Raw genomic sequence first — 19742 nt, forward strand, 5'->3', positions numbered from 1 at the left:
GCATGCATTAATAAAACTTTTGTGAAAATAAAGATAGCCAGAGTTTTCTGTAGAATGATGAATCTCCTACGAGAAAATTTGGAAAGCAAGAGTTAATGGTACTTGAAATAAGAATAAATAATCAGTATTTTTAAGTAATCCCTATGGATATTACTGCAAATATACAGGCACATACACATACAAATACAGACAAATACACTGCCACAGTCTGGCTGGGCACAAAATCACGAGCCACTCGCAGCTTTGTAGATTCAAACAGCAATTCTTTATTCCTGATCTCACACCGGCCCTCTACAAAACACGTTCTGGGGAAATCCACGTTCTCTGCCCAAATCCACCTCCTCTGCCTCCCAAAAACTCTCTGAATCCCGGGAGAGACTCAAGGGGAACTCAGGCAGCAGAATACGCCCTATTCCCAGCAGGAATAATCTTAAACCTGGAACCGCCCTAAACCCGGATCCGCCCTGGTCCTTGAGCAAGGTCACCTTACCTGCAATGTTACTGCAAAATGTCCTATTTCCATGAGTCCTTCCACTAAGCAACATGGGTTACGCTGGCAAGGAAATTGTCATACCTACTTGGCTAATGGCTCCCAGCAATACACAATTGCACAAACACACACATATGCACAAGAGTACGTGTATGTGTCTACAAGTATGTATATATACACACACACACACACACATATATATATGACCTTGACACATATATATACATGTGAATGAATATATGTGTATTACCAAGAATGAAGTTATGAACATATAACTATGTATACATTATGGCACTTGAGGTCAAGTGATCCTCTTGGCGATGATGGCATGTTAATGAACACAGTAGCTATCACCAATTCTGCCCACATATAGCATATTTTCACAGGTACCTACATTGTGTTGAAATATGAGATAATCTGATATCAAAACAGCTCCATGTACGTTTTCAGCTGTGGCAGCTCACATGAAGAAAATATATGAACAAATAAGTAGGCAGAGACAATTCAGGTAGTTGAGAAGAGATCACTTACTTACTGGTAAAGTTTCTACTCAAAAAATACAAACACATTACAGACACAATATCTTATAAGTAAGAAAATATTTACATTAATTATTTTAAAATTTCCCATGTTTATACTTAATAAAAAATATGGTACTTTGGTATATTAATTTTGTATATATCTAGATATCTATCTATATCCATCTATATATATATATATATATATATATATATATATATATATAGATAGATAGATTAGGTAGATAAATATATATCTATACATATATCTATGTGTATAACAGATACACATGTATTAATTTTTTCAAGATATGGCATGGTATGATATGTTCATCAAATAGCTTACTTCTTCTAGCAATAGCTAAGGTATACTTTCAAAAGTTGTGCTAATCAACTTTTCATCACTATAATAAAAAAATGAGAGTCAATCAAATCATAAATAGAAAAGGTTTATTTGGGCTCCTATTTTGGGAGTTTTCAGCTCACGATTGGTTAGTTCTGTTAATTTGGGGCCTGGGTGAGGTAGCATACCATAAGGAAAGCACCATATAGATCAGCAACACAACTAACCTCATGGCCGGGAAGTAATGAAGAGAAGGAAGAACAGACCAGGGTTACACAATCACCATTGAGGGCATTTCCTCAATGACCTAAAGAAAGACCTAAAGAACTAGACACTACCTCTTAAAGTTAGTAGCTGATAGTGCCAAGCTGAGACTAAGTAAGCCTTTACATTGTGGGCCTTTGAGAGACATTGACAATATAAACAATAGCACATGCTTAATTTACTTAGTATAAATCATCATGATCAATATACCTCAGATACATACATTTGTTTCCAGGCTAGATTAATACCTTAAACTAAATTATTAAGACTTGAGCCTACATCATAAAATTGATATATTATAAAAATAACCCCCAAATGGCACACTATGAGATGCTTACAATTTGCTTCAAAAATAGTGCCTTTTTTTGTTGTTTTTGATTTTTTTTTAACAGTAAACTCCTTAAGTACAAACCTTGAATATGCAAATGATGTTCCAAGGACAAGAATAACATGATTGATAAAACTCTAATTGATTAAATGTATTTTTACAATATAAGCTGGCATAAAGAATTCTCTATTATTACAACAGCAACAATAATGTACACATAATAATGGTTTATGGGTTAATATTAACTATTCCAATTCTAGTTCCCAAATAAAAGAGTTCATTTTAAAAGTCTCTTTTTAAAAGTCCATGCTTCGTCTTGTTTCCCACAGGGCTGCTGGTTATTCCAGCCTTAAAATATAAAGTATCTACCTTGAGTGACTGACTCAAATTGTGCTGGCACTGGAAAAAAATAAATCACTGCCTTTATTTTGTAGTAACACAAAAAGACTCACTAACTTCACATATACAAACTCAGTTTGTGTACATAATTATATGAGTTTTGAGAAATATAAGCTCTCAACTAGCTATTTCTAATACAGAACAGATGCTGTACAATATAGTTAAAACCTTACACAAGGTCTCAGAACTGAAGGAAAATTTTAATTTCATCTTTGATATACCAACATATGCCAACATTATATATCTAGTAATTACTTCCTGGGTTCTGTCAAAAAGAGGAAATCCCATGCTTGAGCATTATGGCATGATCATCTAAAATAATGCTAATTAATATGTATTAATATGTAACCAAATGTTTGGTGGTTGTAGGGTACAGGCAGGAAAATGATGAACATAATTGCCTTGCTAAAAGGATCCTGGAGGTGTAGTCTGTGCAAAAATCTTGACAATTCTTAGTGGTTAAGGGTAACTGCATGCAACCAAATGACATGAGATTAAATCAATAACCTTTTTAAAAAGATTATCAATTCTCTTTTCCCAACAAAACAGAGAGGAATGTGAATAATGTCCATACAAAATGAGGTTCTGTCAGTGACAACAAGGACTATGTGTTGGTTCATATCAAATCCAAGAATATTAGACAACCAAACATTTAAACTTCTGTTTCTCTTAATATGCAGCTTTCTTTACAGTAATTCAGTCCCTTCACTGATTTTCTGCAAGTCTGAAGTTTCCCTGCTGGCACGTCCACCCTCAGAGATGCTTTTGTTTCTTCTTCTTTGCAGTCTTTATTATTATCTTCAACTCCTGGAGATTTCCCGGATTATTTTGAGGATTTCTTTGATGTATATGACTTTTTCTGTTTTGAGGCCGCTTTTTTTTTTCATTTTTTTCTTTTGTTTTTTTCCATCTTCTACTCTATCACCTTCTTCCTCACTGATTGCATCTGCAGTGTTTCCACCTTCTCTCAGAGAGAGAGCTCTGTTACTGAATTGCCTGGTATTCAGTAAACTTGACTCCTGCATTATTTTCTCTTTCTCACAATCCTTCATTTAATCCTTTCCCTCTATTTGACTTCCCAAACTTGTCTTTGAATTCCTTATATGGAAAAAGGTCTTTGGGACCTAAAAAATCAGTTTCATGTGTGACCAAAGTGACAGGATACTTGTTTGCTGGAGACTTCACAGCTTCTTCTAGGACTTCATCCATCCAAGCTGGCCAGTGCCAGTAGCTCTTCATCTTGCAAAGAGGAGGTCGCCTGCTTTGTGCCGAAGGGGCCGAAGACCCCCATCCTGAACGCCTCTTCCCAGCTACTCTTTGGTCACCGCGAAGATAATTGTCATTTTTATACATTGATTTTTTTTTTTTTGTCATGAGAAGTCTTTTCAATGTTTTAACTTCTATCACATGGAAGAAGTTTGTGAGTTTTGTAATATGTAATTTCTTATAATGTTTTTATTATTATTTCAAAGATAGTTTTTTTGTGTTTATACTAGTATTTTGGATTTTCTATTTTATTTTAACAAAATTGTATTAAATAACAGTAGACTAATGTTTTCATTCTACATGAAGTGTCAACTTAGCTTTAATGTGGTGGATCTCACTCATTGATTTTGTATAGATTTGATTTTAATTATTCACCAAGGGAGCAATATATATTGTATGTATATGAACACTCTCACCAGGTAGTTCAGTATTTAACTAATCTGTGTCAATAGCTGGCACATATACATTAGGATATGAGCAAAAATACAGCCACAGCAATACTGAAATTTCGTTTTTTTAGACCTCAATTCCTCAGGCTTTTGCTTTCAAAATCAAGTGGGAAGAATTACATTTTAATTAATGTTCACTCTTTTAACTAACTTATTGATTTCCAAGGTGCTTCCATTATATTACTGAAATTTTTAGTGTCCCACCCTGTATCCTCAATATAGTATATCTAATTAAATGGCATCAAGAAAGTGCTAAATAAGCACTTAAAATTCAGCCTCTGGATTGTAATAACTTAATAGTACAAATAACTACTTGATCACTTAACTGTGAGAAGCACCATATTAGTTGATATATATATATATATATATATATATATATATATATATATATATATATTATGTAATATTACTTTCAGTGCTTATAATAATCTATTTTCAGGTAAGGAAATTGAGAGCTTAAAAAGTGGTATAATTTAGTCTAAATATTACTGTCACAATAGAAAAATGGAAATTAGACTTCTCTTACCCATCATGCATGTTCTTAAGTTAGCCAAAAGTATATATGCACATATATTAATAACCATTTTTTTTTTTGTATCCCAGGAGATTATATAGTACATGAAAGTAGAAAGGTTGTACTTTGACTACTTTATTCGGAGAAACTGGAACAGCACTTGGAATATGTTACAGTATTTTTGAATCACTCGTATCCTATTTACTAAATTTTACTCTGAATTTACATTGTGGAATTGTGTGGGTACAAATACATAAATTCAAAGTTGTATTCTGAAAAATGGGCTTGAACATGTTTGAACATATGTGTTTGTGTGTATGTACACATGTGTGCAAATGATACACAGCTACATTCTGAATTCCTGATTTGAAACTACAACTTCTTCACTGTCTTTGTTGTTGTTGTTGTTTTATTTGCTTTTGTTTTTCTTTTCTTCTTTCTTTTTTAGTGCTGGGAATCAAACCCGGGCCTCCAACATTCAAGGCAAATACTCTACCACTAAACTATGTTCCCCAGCCCCATCACCTTTTAATAGTTTTATCTTGGTTAAAATACACTGATTCTCTTTTGGCTAAGAACACAACACTTTTGGCTAACTTAAGTACATGTAGGATGAATAACAGAAGAATGACTTCCATTTTTCTATAGTGACAGTAATATTTAGAGTAATTTATTCCACTTTTTAAGCCTCCATTTCTTCACTTCAAAATAGATCATTATAAGCTCTGAAAACAATAATCCATAAAATATATATTCTCAGCCTAAACCAAATAATAAAAATAATAAAGCATTTAAGAAGGTAGTTGAAAATAATGGGATAATAGAAAAGAAAGTGTTTTTTTAATGAAAATTAATCTACAACTGTTTGCTCTGATTATTACTATATGTTCCATTGTTTAAAAATTTTTAAAACTTGTGGTGGCAGGAGATACATTTGTTAGGAACAAAAAGGCTTTTGAAAAGGAAATAGGAAGAGACTGTTCCGCAAGGAGTTTTCAACAGGGCTAGAGGATAACATCTGTCTAATATTCTGAAAAGTCAAACAGCCTGGCAGAAAATAGCAAAATGAATGAGTTTGCTAATGAGCACTAATTAACCTGTTTGGGTGGAAAATTTGGTTTAATTCGGTGGATCTACCACATGCTGATATCAGACTGAATTTTAATACTAAATATGACTCTTAGTAATTTACTTGATCAAAGTTTGAACCTGTAAGCATTTATTTGGTCATATGTATACAGATTTAATAATTAGCTATAACCCTAAAAATAGAGGAACATCTTTTATTGTTGCTGTTTTTATTGTTACTACACATCTTAAAGGAGTTCTTATTTTTTATTTGATACTGAAAATGCAATTTAAATAATTCAAGGAAAATGACTGTTGTTGGTAGTTTCATCCTGACAAAGATAAATTATATTAGCAGTTTAACACATGCTTTGGAATGTTTTATAGATGATAAACATTTTTGCTATAGAATGGATACTTACTTTGCTTTCTATTTTTCAAAATACAAATGTATTCTGAGTGAAAAAATTAAATAACCCATAATTCACTATTTTTTTACTTAAAATGTAAATTAAAAGATTCTCTATATAAGCACTTTTAGTAGTTATTAAGAGTCTTCCTTAATTTTCTCTCAGTTATACACATATTACTTTAAACTAAGCAAATAACCATAGTTAAAAAGTTTTAACTTGAATAATGTGATATTCACACATATTTTATTTGCACAAATATCATCCTACAACTTACAGGGAAAAAAAGAAGCTTTTATTTCTAAAATATATTATAATTTCTGTTTAAATACTTTTTCTGAAAGCAGGGTTATTACTCAGTCTCTATGTATAGGGCTTTAATATCTGGGACAATCCCTTGGGATTATGCAACTGTTGTTAGGGACATAACTAGTCTGCATTAATAAGGCCACAAGGTATTCATATTATCATATTCTTTGATTGTAGAAGATTTTTTTTCTATTTGAATACAAGTACAGTGAATAGAAAACATTCTGTAGCTCGTATGTCAAACCATGATGAAAATAACTACAGCATGATTTATCTTTGAGAAGATAAAATTTTCAGATTAAATAAAATTAAGATGGTATGGATATTTCTGAATCCAAGATTTACGCTGTCTCTAACCTGCTCTCTGGTTTACATTCCTAATAAGCTTAAAAAAAAAAAAAACATGAAATTTGTGTGTGTTGAGAGGAAAGATTGATCTGTGAAGTAGAAGGAGGGGATTGAAGGGTGGGGAAAAGGGACTTGATAGGGAAACAACAATAGAATGAATCACCAAACTATTCATGTTTACATTCTCTACAATGTTTTATGCTCTACCTTTATCCTTACTTCCCTTCTCTTAGACTAAGAATTTAATTAACTATTTACCAAAAGAGTTCAAAAATTCATGTGATCAGTGTCTTCCTATAAATGAGTATGGGGACTCCACACAGAGAAGATCGCTTATTTGAGTTCTGGTTTAAATTGTTTTTCAGGTCTGATATTTTTCTTTTGCTGACTGACTGCTTTTAGCTGTTTTGAAATAGTAGGTTGTAACTTTAACTCATTAATGGAAACACCTCTCTGACTTAAATCTTAAGTGGGATGCTCTTCTGTGTTTTATTCTTTATTGTGTTTTATTAATAAACATGAGATTTGACTACAATAATATTTTGATGTCTATTTTATGTAAACTTATTTTTATGAAATGTGAAAAATGAAGCAGGGTTTAAAATTACTTCAGTTCTGCCCTGCTACCTGTGGGGATTTCCTGGCTTTATTTTGGTCTAGAGGCTTCTCTTTTCTCCATTTCAGTTGTCACTCTCCTATTCAATTTGATCGGACAACCAAAGGCTTGTTTGCCAATGATTCTTCCTGTCTTAGAGTGAATCAATTACAAAGAAGGGTGAGTAGCCCTGAGGACTAGATATTTCAGCCTATCAGCTCATCCTGCCATAGGTCCTTACAGTCACCCCTTATTGCAGAAGCTTGCTGCGTCTAACAACTAAACCGGTCAGGGTTCCTCCAAGTGAATTTGGGGACTAAATACAGACACAGACACAGTCACAGAAATTACCTGTTTTGGGGGATTCAGTGACTGCTCCTCAGCCACAGCTCCCACAAGGGGGCAAGGCAAACAAGAAAGAAAGCGAGGAGCACCTGCTGAACCCTTTTATTGGGAGAGGCCATTCAGATGAGGCAAGGGAGCAGGTTTTAGGGGGTTGAGTCTAGCTTCCTGATGCCTTGCTGTCAGCAGGTTGACTGACATCTAGGAAGGCCACGCCCATCTCACGTGCTGTGTGAGGATTATAGGCAGAGCAAGAGAAAAGATGTGCTCCTTGCCTACCCAAACATAGAGGCAATGTAGGTTCAGTCCACTTTGTGTGCTCAATGCTTATAGTTCTCACACACAGCTCATGGTAGACTTGCCACATCTCCATACTCTTATTGCTCAAAGATAGGGGGCACTGGGTTCCTAAGTGGCAGCTTCTGACAGAAGCCAAAATGCACTTCTATGCTCCTGTTCTTCAAGATATTCATACATATCTGTTGCTTATTTTGATTTGCGTTTTTAGGTGTCAAGTACATTTTTCTTCTGCAAAAACATTACAAACAGTACATCCTACATAATTTGTGAGACTTAGTTCAAAACTGAAAATGTGGGACTCCTTATTCCAAAATAATTAAGAATTTGAATATAAGAGTAGAGCATTAAGCCAACTCTGAGACTCTTCCAAGCAACAGGTGACATGTTTGTGGAGAAATTTCTGGCTGACAACCTGTATGTATATCTTGGACCTGTTGATGATTGGATTTCTCTCACTGTTATTTTGTTTTTCCTAGGGAAATCTTTCACTTCTAGTTTTGCTGATAGGATTTAGTTTTGCTGTGGTGTGAGTCTTTCTTAAAAGTTATCATGCATTGAAATACCACACTTTTGTCACTGTACCATCATCTCAAACACATTTTAAATAAATAAACAAATAAATAAAACAGCAAAAACATAAAAAATACCCTACTGAAAGAGTTGAGTTTTAAAGTCCCATTTAGTTAAAAAATAAATTTATCTATTGAATTAAAATCATCATATTTGAAAGTTGCTTTGTACATAATAAAGTTTTCAATTTATTTTATTTTAAAAAAGTGTAACTACACTTTCATAAGTTGTTATTGCATGTAATAATGAAAATAGTTTACCATAACATACTATGAATCTTTGCAACTGCACTTCCATACTTCAAATCTTCAGTTTATTATTTAATACAAAACATAAAATTATAACAGCATAGTAAAATAGAAGGCTATTTCTTGCAAACATAATGGTTGAATGCAGCACTGTAGCTCAGCAGTTTCAAGGGCTATATTTCATGGAAACCTGACGACTGAAGGCTGATATATCACAAGATTATCCTAGTAGGCAGGCTATCAAGCTAGAACAGAGCAAAGATGAAAAATTGAGTACAATATCTTATGTCTCATCATCTAGTCACATTCATTGTTTCCCCTATATTCCATTAGTCAGAAATCAGTCAGATGGTCAAAACCAAGATAATTTGGAAAATGTTATCCAGTAACATACCCAAGAAGGAAAGCATATAGATTTAAGGAAGAGTGAATGTGTTATTTTCTCAGGGCTACCAAAACAAATTGCCACAAATCAAGTAACTTAAAAAACATAAATTTATTCTCTCACAGTTCCAAGGCTTTAAATTTGAAATCCAGGGGTCACTGTGTTACACTCTTTATATCTACTTTAGAGAAAAAAATCCACCCACCACTATTTTGAATTCTGATAATTGCTGTTGATCCTTGACATTCCTTGGTTTGTGACAGTGTAAGTCCACGCCATGCCTCTGTCTTTGCATGGTCTTGTCTGTGAAACTCTCTATGTCCCTTTGTCTCCTAATATCTTTTTCCTTATGAGAACACTCACCACTGGAATCAGGAGCCACCCTAATCTAAGATACTTTTATCTTGATTTTATCTGAAAAGTCCCCATTTCCAAATGAAGTGGCATTCACAGGTACAAAGGATATTCAATCTTTTCTTTTTTGGGGAAACTCAATTCAGCCCATACCACTCCAATCATCTCTGCCCCATGAAGTTGTGACCTCAGCTTTCTTATGGGTAAAGTAAATTCTCTTCAGCTTGAAAAGAGACACCAAAGATTTTATTTGACCAATAGCTTAAAACTATTTTTAGTTTTATCTGGGCCCAATGGTGCCTGCCTCTAATCCCAGTGTATGGAAGACTGAGACAGAAGGATCACAAATTCAAGACCAAACTCTGCGAATTATCAAGGTCTTGGCTCAAAAGAAACAGAATAAAAAGTGATGGTATGTAGTTTAGTGGTATAACAACTTTAAATTCAATCCCCAGTACAGGGTTAAAAAAAAAAAAAGATTCCCTAAGACCTTAGTTGTGAATGTTCTCTTCAGTTTAGGAGAGTTCAATTTAAATTTCTATAAAGATCACATTGTCACATTTGCAATGTAATGATATCTAGAAAGAATGTGATAAGTCCTTTTTCTTGTCCATTAATATCCTGCCAACAGAATATGAATACTTCCAAAGTTGAAAATTAAAAAATAAATCAATAGTAGCAGTATATATATATATATATATATATATATATATATATATATATATATATATATTTTTTTTTTTTTTGCTGAAAAAATAATGATAAAACCAAATTACATCTTGAAGTGTAGCATCATACTTCTGGGTTGAATACTTAGAAAAAAGAAATTATTATTAAAATTTCTCCTAGAGGAGGACTAAGATTTAAGCTACCTATTTGAAGAGCAAAATTACTGAAAATGATTCCATTTGTCAGCTGTTCACCAGGTAATGACTTTTCCTATTCTAGAAATGAACCCTTAATAATATGACACCATATTATATTATAAACTTTTTTTTTACTTACCATCCAAATAACTAGATTAACCTTTGACTTTACTTCCCAACTGAAATGATCCTTTTTTGTTTTTTTGCTAGCCACATGATAGTATTCCAATGAAGAATAAACAATCAACTTTTCACATGATATGCAAGTGGCCCACAAAGTAACATTTAAAGAAATAAAATTCTCAAACATTACTTTTTGTATATTTCATGTATCACATATCTTAGAATTGTTATGTCAGAAACCAGGTTATGTCAAAGGCTTCTGGCTCTTTTACTTTTCCATAAATAAATCTCTTAATTTCCAAAACAAATTCCCAACTATCTTGAATTGAAGTGCATCATACCGCTGGAGTACAAACAAAGAACATGTTGGTGCTCATTGTCATGTTTAAAATGTTATAATATTAATTCTCTGGGTAAATACTTGGACTTATTTTAATGTGTTTTCCAGGTTTTTGCTTTCAAAAATCCTAAGGGAGTATATAATTATGTGGTAAACTGATGGATAATTTAAAAAATCATAGTTCACTGTATGACTGCTTAGAATTTGAAAGATGTTTGAAGTTACAATCATCACTGTTGTAAAAAAAAAAATCTTCCATTCTTATGGTCTTGTTTATTCGAGCAAAGGTTTTCAGCATTTATATGTATTAAGACTGAAAAAAGAAATAATGTTATAATGAAAATTGTCTAATTCTAAAATTTTAAGACTAATAGTATCTACAGTATATAAAATACAGAAATAAATGAGAATTCCATGTAGTGAGGGTGTGGGTTGCAAATGAGAAACACAAGTGTTTGTTTTGGTTATGGGTAGAGGTGTTGAATTGACAGTCCACACTAATACAACTTGGTAAGATGTGCCATATATAAAATTGATATATGTTTAAAATAAATGGGCATCAGTAAAAATGAAGAAGTAATAAGCTCTACCCCTTTATAAAAAGAATGAAAGAACTGGAACAAAAGAAAGAAAGAAAGAAAAAACACCAACAAAATTCGTGATATTTCAACTTACCATAGTGCCATTTTCAACTCAGTGGTAGCTCTGGAAGTACCAGTCAACATTTTCAGCAATAGTGCCAGAGAGAACATAATGGACGTCATTTTCAAAGAATTGTGATTTTTGTTTTGACCTGTAGGGAGCCTCCCTAGAAGGCTGACTTAAAAATGAATGTCTTTATCTTGTCTAAATGGAATGTGCCCAGTACTAAAATGACCAACCAGGGATGTTTTAAGAAACATAAGCAAAAGATGTAGTCAATTTTTTATGATACAAAAGACTTCAGTTGGAGCAAATAATACATTAAAACTTTGGAAGAAAAGGCAGAGGAATAAGATGTTTTGGGGAATGAGTATTTTTAAAAGATATAACATATTAACAGGAATTTATAGGATCAGACACATACCTAAGAACTGGAAATTCAGGAAATTTGTTTGATGTGATAATACCTTTATAGAATTACATATGATAATGGGTGCATAAGTTTGTAACTACACTTAAAAACACTGAATTTTATATTTAAAAATCTTTAAAATTATAGATTTATATCATATAAATTTTTATACAAAATTAATAATCATACCTACCTTAATTATATCCAAAGTCTATGTGGGATGTTTATGTGAATAAATAAATAAATAAATAATAAACAAACAAATAAATAAATAAATAAATAAATGATAACAGAATCATTAGTATCCAAAATAACATCTCGAACCATTGCAGAAAAAATAAATATCTTACTTTCATAAGATATTTGCAGTAGGCACCATTCTTTTCTTCCCATAATTTTGTTCCTTCCTTAATTTAAGGCAATGTATGGAAAAGTAGAAAGCATTTGATGCAATCAGATTTGCAAACATTGAAAACAAAATTTCAGGAAATTTTTATGTACCAGCATGTATTTTAGAACATTGGGATGCATTAATGAACAGATTTATATCTTGTCCTCAATGATCTTATATTTTTAATTCAGAAAGAAAACCAATAACTGATAATAATAAAAAAGGAATAAACATATTTTACATAGCATGGAATAAGTTTCTAATTGCTACCAAATGAAAGGAAAACATTAAGGTATATTTTAGGAGACTGAGAAAACTAGGTTGGCAGGGTTATGAGGCATAAAAGAATCATGGAATTTTGGAGTTGTCTCTCATGTACTCACTCAGATAAGCCTGCATCATGTCCAGTTCTGATAGTCCTTACATTCCTTATTCCCTGTGCCCTTACTCATAGTCATTGACACAAGTATCTGAGTCCAATAAACCTAGTTTGTACTGTTGATAGCAATACTAATTCTTCTCTGTCTCTCCACACACAAGCCTTCACCACACTCTCCAGATTATAGGAATTAAACTTCTTTTTTCTTTGGCATTAATACCTTGCTCACATACTGAAATTTTGTAAGAAACATCCTAATTATGTCTTTCTGCTTCCAGGCGTCTTGCTTTTCTTTCTTAGTCTGTCTTGTAGTCAGAATAAATAAAAAACACAAATGATTTGATTGTCTCTCTCTGTATTGGTTAAAGCACCCAGTGGCTCTAAATTGCTCAGAACAGTTTTAAATAGTTTCACAAGGAACCTGTGGCTTTACTTCATTTCTTGCATCAACCCATTTCAATGTCTTCTTTCTTTATTTATCCATATCACCACTATATCAGATATCGTTTTCCAATCTATATAACAAAATTTTTCTGTCTCTTGTTTATACTAGGAAATAGATGTTTTCTCTTGCTGAGAATGCCTTTTCATCTACTTTCCATAATTATAAGAAAGTTGTGAACCATTTATATGGATGGGTGCAATAAAAATAAATTTTAGTTAAATATAGTATAAATCAAACATTCATGTAATTCTTTCCTAGTCCGGAAGACAAGCAGAGAAAATCCAGAAGTTACAAGAATTTAGTTCTTTTACATAAGCTTTAACACTTCTCATAGATAAAACTACCTTGATCTTTTTTTAATTATTATTTTTTTGATTTGCTTTAATTAGTCATACATGATAATAGAATGCATTTATGTACTTTGATATATCATACATAGATGGGATATAATTTCTCATTTTTCTGAGTGTACATGTTGCAGAATCATATTGGTCATGTAATCACATATATACATATAGTAATAATGTATGTTTCATTCTACTATCTTTTCTATCCCCTCCCTCATCACTTCGCTCTACTTAATCTAAGGTAACGATATTCTTCTCTAGTGCCCCCCATCTTATTGTGAATTAACATCCATATATTAGAGAAAACATTCAGTCTTTGGTTTGGGGATTGGTTTATTTCGCTTAGCATGATATTTTCCAATTCCATCCATTAACTGGCAAATGCCATAATTTCACTCATTTTAAAGCTAAGTAATATTCCATTGAGTATACCACATTCTATTTTCCATTCATCTATTGAAGGACATCTATGTTGCTTCCATAGTTTAGCCATTGTGAATTGAGCTACTATAAATATTAATTTGGCTGCATTACTGTAGTATGTTGGTTTTAAGTCATTTGTGTATTTAAAGAGTTTAAATACATAGGTAATATCCCTACACAATACAACTGATGATTGCTTATTGTTGAATATTATATAAATTATATCACACTGAATTCATCTTCTTGTAATATGTTATTCTGCACTAATATTTTTTGTGAGATTTATCTGTATTTTTACATGTAGTTGTTCATCATGTTTTTAAATATTTAATCACTGTTAATGGGTCCCAATTTATCTATCTAGCATAATCTTGCTGAACATTTAGGTTGTTTCTTTCTTTGCTTGTTATGAAATATCAAGATATCATTTTCTTGGATAAATAAATCATAGAAACCTGAAGGTATTTACATATAGATTCTATATTTTCTGTATCTAGTAGTGAAATTGCTGGGTCATAAGCTTATATATACATAGAGGTTCTTGAAAGTTAATGAAGAAATATATACTAAAGATTCATATTGAATGAAATATTATTTCTTTTTCTTTTTTTTCATTTCTACTAGAGTTGTTAGAATTAGTCTGTACTTTTTTAGTCTTGTGTTTGTAATAGTTATACATTGTGTTTAACTGCTTGACATGTAATTCATATACTGTACTAGGAAGCCATTTAAATCATACAACACTATTAAACCATTTAAAAGTTTCTACTAAAATTCTTGAGATTTAAATAGATATGTGCAAACATTACCACAATTTTAGAACTTTTTATTACCTGAAAAACAAATCTCTTCACTTTAAACTATTATTCTCTTAATTTTCCCACACTCTTCAACACATCCTTAAGCAGGTATTAATCTACATTCTATATTTGCATATTTTCCTATACTGGAAATTTATATGAATGGAATCATATAATATGTGGATTTTTGTTATAAACTTTTTAAACTGAGAATACTATTTCAAAACTGTCTAATATTAGAACATATTTTAGGATTTAATATTTTTAATGTCCAAATAATATTACATTGTGTTTATATATCATGTCACACTTTGTTTATGTATTATCAATTGTTGGGAATTTGTATCACTTCAACCTTTAAAGTGTGAAGAATGCTGCTAATGATATTCATGTATAAGTAAGAACACATGATTTCATTCATCCTGAGTATAAGTGAAATAACCACACCAAAAGGTAACTGTGTTTACTAAGTGCCAAATGCGTTTTCCATCTTATATGCACCCTTTCTAACCTAGATTTCTAACTACTCCAAATTCTTAATAACATCTATTAATATCTTACTTTTTGATTCTAGCTACCATAGTGGCTTTAAAATGGTAGCTCACTGTGGTTTCAATTTGCATTTCCTTCATGAGTAATAATGCTGATCATCTTTTCATGAATTTAATTGGCTGACCATTTCTCTTCCTTGCAGAAATGTCTATTCAGAGCTTTGATTAATTATTTTAGTTGAGTTAGTTTTTTTTTTTCTAAGTTAAAATTTTTCTTTATATATTTTAGAGAAAATTCCCTCATCAGGTAGATGAGTTGCGAATAGTTTATCCCATTCTGTGTATAGTCCTTTATCTTTTTAGATAATGTCCTTTGAAACATAAGCATTTTTAATTTTAATTGAATCCTACTTGCCCATTTTTTTTCTTCTCCATTTTATTTTTATATCTAACAATATTATACTTTTTCACTAGAAAAATTTCAAACTATTTTTTATTTCAAAATATTTACTCTTAGAGTGTAAATATTCAGGTATTTTATATTTTAGTGCTATTTAAACAGTGAAGTACATTTTATTGATGTGATAAAAGCATATTTCTTTCTTCTGTTTTATTCTGTGATTAATAATGCCCACATGGCTATGATATTAATGATGATCACTTGCACTCCAGGCAGAGTGAATAATGCAGTGGTTGGAAACATCCTTAGATAGTATTCTGAGTTTAAGAAGTGTTGGGAGAACTTCTTATCCTGAGTCTCATTTTCTTTGTATAAAAATTGGAAATAAGAATGTAAATAGCATAATGAAAGACAAAAGCTCAACAGAGGAGATGATAATGGATAGTAACTGCTGGATAAATTAGTAACATCACCATCACCACCACCACCATCACCATAATCTGCTTTTCAGAAATTAATAAAATGTAAGTTAATAAAATATAAATATATTTTTGTCCATTTATTCAGTAAAATTCTTAGTGCTGTATTTCTTTTAATGAAATAAATCACAAAAATTAAGCCCAAATTCATGAAATCACAATCTATTTAAAAATTTGATGACAATATTTCTGTAAACTGTTCTATTTAACATTCTGTAATTCTATTACATATTAACTCAGAAACAAAATTATCTTTTTAATTTGTGTCAATAATATTATATACTTTGGAATTGGATTTATTTATTTCAGGTAGTGTGTCTCCCTGGGTGCCTTAGCTAGCTTTCATTACCCTTTCAAGTCTCACTATTATACAGTGGATCTGGAAAGGCCCCAAATGTTCAATTGTTGAAAGCTTGGACCCAAGCTAATGGCATTACTAGGAGTTTCTAAAATCTATAGGAGTAGGGTCTGGTTGGAAGAAGTATGGTATGGGATATGCCTTTGAAGGGTTTATTTCTTTCGTGGCATACTGCTCCCCTATCTTTCCCGGCTGGCATTTGGTAAGCAACTTCACTCTAGTACATACTCCTCATCATAATGTTTTCCATATCAGGCCTAGAAATGAAGGAACCAAGTAATCATGGATTAAATTATCTGAAAACACGAGCCAACATGAATCTTTCCTGCTTTAAAAATTTGACTTTCTTGGGCATTTTGTCATAATAGCAGAAAGCTGCTTAAAAAACTATTGAAGATATTCTATGTTAAAATATTGTATTAGTACAGTATACAATGCTAAGTTTAATTTATAATTTCAAATTATTTGTATTATAATTTTATATCCACTCCCTGATATCTTATTCCTGTCACTAGAAATTCTCCTTCTTTTCATCTCATGTACCTGCGTTTACCATCACACAAATATCATGTATTTTTTACTCCGCAGTGCAACTTCAACACTGCAGGATGGTAGCTTCAGATTTTCTTCTTTTTATTATTGCTTTAGATTAAATAGTTTTCATATTTATTATGCTTACTTTTGTATCATGATGAGCTGAAGAGCAACATTTTAAAGCTTCTTTTCATCTAAAAAAGTAAAATGAAACAAATCTACTTTTCAATTTAATATAAAAATCAAGCTGGCCACAGTGACACATGCCTGTAATCCCAGTGACTTGTGAGGCTGAGGCAGGAGGATCAAGAGTTGAATGCCATCCTCAGCAACAGCGAGGCACTAAGCAGCTCAATGAGACCCTATCTGTAAATAAAATACAAAATAGGGATGGGGATGTGGCTCAGTGGCTGACTGCCCCTGAGTTTAATGCCTGGTACCCAAATAATTTTTTAAAAAAGAAAGAAAATTGAAAGCATACAACTGAATTGGAGTAAGCATAAAGATAATGATATTTAATTTACTAATATTTGGTTTGATATATTTAGTCCCTTGTATAATTAAAGTTATATGAACTCAAATTTCAAAATTTCAAGTTTCTTTTCTTTTTTTTTGTTAAGAGAGAGTGAGAGAGAGGGAGAGGGAGAGAGAGAGAGAGAGAGAGAGAGAGAGAGAGAGAGAGAGAGAGAATTTTTTTTTAATATTTGTATTTTAGTTTTCGGCAGACACAACATTTGTACGTGGTGCTGAGGATCGAACCCGGGCCTCACGCATGCCAGGCGAGCGCGCTACCGCTTGAGCCACATCCCCAGCCCCAAGTTTACTTTCTTTATAATAATCTGTAATATTAAATGATTATGAAAGAATGATTTTCTTTAAATAAAAGACACTCATTCCTTCACAGAGCAAATGTCATTAAGCTTGATTTTGTACTATTGGTCATTGCTATAATATTGATTTAATGTCATTAGATTTTATAAAAATTCAATCTAATAAAGCCCTACATTATTTTCTTGGAAAACTTATAAATGATGTTATGTCTCATGTCATCCAATGTAAAATATACAATATTTAATTGGAAAAGAGGACTTTTAATCAGTATGTTAAGCACATAGTTCGGAATTACTTTGGAAGTTTATGAACACCCCTGAAGAATTATCTTTTGTGTACTGGGAAAAGAAAATTTAGTATTTGTCTTCCTTAAATACTTCTTTTTATGGGACACCACTGCATACCTAATAAATCTCTAAATTAAAAGAAAATAAAAAGTGAAACTTTCATTTGTTATTGAGGATGCAGAACAAAAGAAATAGTTCACTGTCAGAATACGAAATCATATGGATGCTTTAGAAAACAATTGGACAATTTCATACATAGCTAAGCATAATCTTACCTTGGTATGTAGTAATCATCCCTAAGTATTTTCCTAGATATTTATTAACTGTTGATACAAAAATATGCAGAAATATTTATTTTTAGTTTATTCACAATTACTCTAATCTGTAAGCAACCAAGATATCTTTCAATAGGTACATTCATCTGAAAACTGTGATTCCAAACAGTGAAATATTATTCAGCAAAAAAAAAAGAGAATGAACCGTGAAGCCATCCAAACACATGTGTAAATGCACGCCTGTTTCTAAGTGAAAAAAAATGATATAAAGTGATATATTGTATAATTTCAGTCATATAGTATTCTTAAAAAAAGGTAGTTTTATAAATATGACAAACTGGTTGCCATTGTTCATGTTGAGTGTGAGTTTGGAAGGGTGTCTGAACAAATAAAAAGCAATACATTTTTAGGGATCATATGAAATATAACTTTCATTTAACTATTTCAAATGATCCTAGAATGAAATTACATTGTGCATTTTTCAAAAGCCATTAGCACAGAATAAACTATGTTGTATGCAAATTTAATTATTTAGGAGATTAAGGATTCTAGAGTGAATTCACCCTGTAATAAAATCATCTATTTTATATATGTATGAAACAACCCCACTGAAGAAGATGGAGAGTTGCCACCCTATGTAATTGATGACTATAACACTAAAATACAAAGGTGCTCTCTACAAATTAATATATTCTAGTTGATAGTATTGTTGCTATGACAGAAGTGTGATTAATAATTATGATTTTTCTGTACCCGTATAAAACTAAATGATTTGTGAATATTAAGAGTTGATTTTTTACTTTCTTAGTAAGAGATTAAAGATTAGTAATGGGTAAGGGAAAATGCATATGTAATGGACTAGACTTGGGAACATTTGTATGTACTCATGTTTTGCTTGATGTAGAATGGGATGCTTAAATATAGAAATACTTTTAAGTATGTTTACAAATGCACAGAAGTTAGTATATACACAAATATGACTTCTCTACCAGAAAAACATTCCTACATATAATGCCAGCTATTAGCGATGAGGACAACCTACGCCCCAGATCTTGGTTTAGTATACCATTCTTAAACAAACAAACAAACAACAAACAAACAAACAAAAAACCCCACAAGTATCTATGGAGAATGGCTGAATCTAAGACATGGGGGGGGGGATCGATAAGATGAGCCTGCAGCATGTTATGTTAGTAGAAGTTAATGAAGTTCTTCACACATATACTCATTCTTTAACTTTCTTAGCATCAAGGGTATGTCAAAGAGACACAGAGTCAACTGCAAGATCTTCTAATGTCCAAAGCTGGTACAATTTGAGTAATAAATTAAGCAAGTTAGTATTGGATTGCAGTTTTAGTGTAAAGTAGATGTCTATGAATACAACAGATATAAGTAAATGACTGAATACATTTAAAAAAG

The 19742-nt window shown here is 31.7% G+C and overlaps 1 pseudogene; it reads right to left on the reverse strand.

Moving 5' to 3' along the window:
• Window positions 1-3028: 3028 nt before the first annotated feature.
• LOC143411849 (hepatoma-derived growth factor-related protein 3 pseudogene) lies at window positions 3029-7863 on the reverse strand (annotated as a pseudogene).
• Between the last annotated feature and the right edge of the window lie 11879 nt (window positions 7864-19742).

Source organism: Callospermophilus lateralis, chromosome 12, assembly GCF_048772815.1.
Source record: "Callospermophilus lateralis isolate mCalLat2 chromosome 12, mCalLat2.hap1, whole genome shotgun sequence".
Classification (NCBI taxonomy): Eukaryota; Metazoa; Chordata; class Mammalia; order Rodentia; family Sciuridae; genus Callospermophilus; species Callospermophilus lateralis.